This window comes from Propithecus coquereli, unplaced genomic scaffold (assembly GCF_000956105.1).
Source record: "Propithecus coquereli isolate 6110/MARCELLA unplaced genomic scaffold, Pcoq_1.0 Scaffold114, whole genome shotgun sequence".
NCBI lineage: Eukaryota > Metazoa > Chordata > Mammalia > Primates > Indriidae > Propithecus > Propithecus coquereli.
In genome coordinates, this window is record NW_012135414.1 from 3766466 (window position 1) to 3769358 (window position 2893).

General features: G+C 36.3%; 1 protein-coding gene across 2 annotated transcripts in view; it reads left to right on the plus strand.

Moving 5' to 3' along the window:
• The window catches only part of UBAP2 (ubiquitin associated protein 2), a 60799-nt gene that overhangs the window by 15892 nt on the left and 42014 nt on the right, over nucleotides 1-2893 (plus strand). The gene's annotated exons all lie outside the window — the stretch shown is intronic.

Genomic DNA, 2893 nt, shown 5'->3' on the forward strand with positions numbered 1-2893 from the left:
CTCACAGCAACCTCAAACTCCTGGGCTCAGGCGATCCTCCTGTCTCAGCCTCCCGAGTAGCTGGGACTACAGGCATGCGCCACCATGCCCGGCTAGTTTTTTCTATATATTTTTAGTTGGCCGATTAATTTCTTTCTATTTTTAGTAGAGACGGGGTGTCGCTCTTGCTCAGGCTGATCTCGAACTCTTGAGCTCAAACAATCCGCCCGCCTCGGCCTCCCAGAGTGCTAGGATTACAGGCGTGAGCCACCGCGCCCGGCCAATTCAGTGGTTTTTAGTGTATTTATAGAGTTGTGCAACCATCAGCACAATCAATTTTAGAACATTTTCATCACCTCAAAAGGAAACCCTGTACCCTCTAACTATCATTCCCATAATTCTTCCATTCTTCTACTCTAACCCTAAGCAACCAGTAATTTAATCTACTTTCTATCTCTATAGATTTTTTTATTCTGGACATTTCCAATAAATGGAATCATATAATATGTGGTCTTTTGTGACTGGCTTCTTTCTCTTAGCCTAATGTTTAAAACATTCATCCATGTAGCATGTATCACTACTTCATTCTTTTTCGTGGCCAAATAATATTCCATTGCATGAATATACTGCATTTTTTTTTAAAGTTAAAGGTTTTAAGTTTAAATTGAACTATTAAGTCAGCTATATACATGATAAAAAACAAGGTAATATATTCAAAATAATATAAACCATACCTTTACGAGTCTTTTATGTGTTGATTTTATTGCTTTGTTTTTTAGTGGAGATATGTCATTTATTAACATAAAGTTTTATTGAATCAAGTGTTAGGAGTGAGGAAGTTCAGGATAAGGGCAACTTGGACACTGTTTTGCTTAAGTATATTATAGTTCCTTTTAGTATTCAATCATTGTGATCATTTTAGTGCCAAGGCTTTAGCTGGGTTCATCAAGTATACTTAATAGTGATTTAGCTGTGGAAAACCGTCCATAAAAGTGAAGAAAAACTGGTAGTCTTATTGATTCTGTGCCTAAGACAGCTGTTTAAAATGATAAAAGAAGAAATTTTTTTTACCCACTTGAAAGGTATGGGGAGTTCCTCATTTATGCAGAAATGGCCACTTCTGTAGCCACAGGAACTCCTTTGTTCTTCTCATCCCATCGTCTAGTTTTTGTCCCTTATTAGACCTCTAAATCATGGTTGTTTCAGGCATTCAGTTTGGGATGTTTTTAAAAAAATATTTTTTTAAAATTGTGGTAAAATACACATAAGATACAATTTACCATCTTAACCAATTTTAATTGTTCAGTTCACTGGTAGTAAGTGCATTCATATTATGGTGCAGCCGTCATCACTATTCATCTTCAGAACTTACTTCATCTTGCAAAACTGAAACTCTTTAAACAGTAACCCCTTTTTTTCCCCTCCCCTTAGTGTCTGGCAACCATGATTCTACTTTCTCACCTGAATTTGTCTATTCTAGGTTCCTCTAGGTGCATTTTGTGATTGACTCATTCTGCTAAGCGTACGTAATGTCCACAGGGTTCGTTCATGTAGCATGTGTCAGAATTTCTTTCCTTTTTAAGGCTGAATAGTAATCCATTGTATGCGTATACCACGTTTTGTTTATCTTTTCATCTTTCAACGAATATATAGGTTGCTTCTGCCTCTTGGCTGTTGTGAATAATGCTGTTATGAACATGGGTTGTATAAGTTCCTCTTTGAGACCTTGCTTTCAGTTCCACATATGGACAATACACTCAGAACTGGAATTGCTTGATATATGATCATTGCATTTTTTTTTTGAGGAACTGCCATGTTTTTATCTAAAGCAGCTCCACGGTTTTAACGTTTCCACCAGTGCACAAGGGTAAAGGGTGTGCTCCACATCCTCCCAACACTTACTTGCTGTTTTGCTTTGTTTTCATATTGATAATAGCAATCCTAATGGGTGTGGGGTGGGATTTCATTGTGGTTTTGTTTTGTATTTCCCTGGTGATTAGTGATGTTGAATATTGTTTCATGTGCTTATTGGCTATTTGTGTATCTTCTGTGGAGAAATATCTATTCAAGTTCTTTGCCATTTTTGAATCAGGTTGCTTATTTGTTGAGTTTTCGGAATTCTTTGTGTATTCCAGATGTTACTCTGTGATCAGGTACATGATTTGCAGATATTTTCTCCCATTATATGGATAGCCTTTTTATTGTCAATAGTGTCTTCTGATACACAAAAATTTCTAATTTTCATAAAGTCCAGTTTGCCTATTTTCGTTTTTATGCCTTTGGTGTCATATCCAAGAAATCATTGCCAAATCCACATTGACAGATCCACTGTTGCCCTATGATTTCCTCTAACAGTTTTATAGTTTTAGCTCTTAAGCTTAGGTCTTTGATCCTCAGTTCAGGATTTTAATGAAGAGAAAGTGGAGAGGTGCTAAATAAAATTTTCACTTCTTGCTTTTTCTCCTGCTTGCGGCCGTTTTGGTCATTGATCAAAATCCTGGCATTAAAAACAATTTTAATAATGCCTTCAACTTACTTTGCAGTTTCTTTCTTTCTGGTTCTCAATTCATTTAACAGTAGTGGGTTATGATGTCGTGGTGTTTGCTCTACCTGATTTTAAAAGATGCAAACTTACAATGTAACCTGCCAATGTTAAACTGTCAAATACTTCAAATATTATACAAGCAGAATTGAATCCTTTTCTAGTCTTCGAAGTCATTAACTGGGTAGGTAATTGTGTCAGCAGGGACCAGCAAATTGGGTGCCCTTGATGGGAATGTTGATGCTGCTTGACACAATGGTAATATTGTTTGGGTAACGAGTATAGGATGAAGTTGAAAGACGTCTAATTGTGTAGGACATAGGTATTATTTTTTGCCCTTTTTTTTTTTTTTTTTTTTAGAGAAAGAGTCCC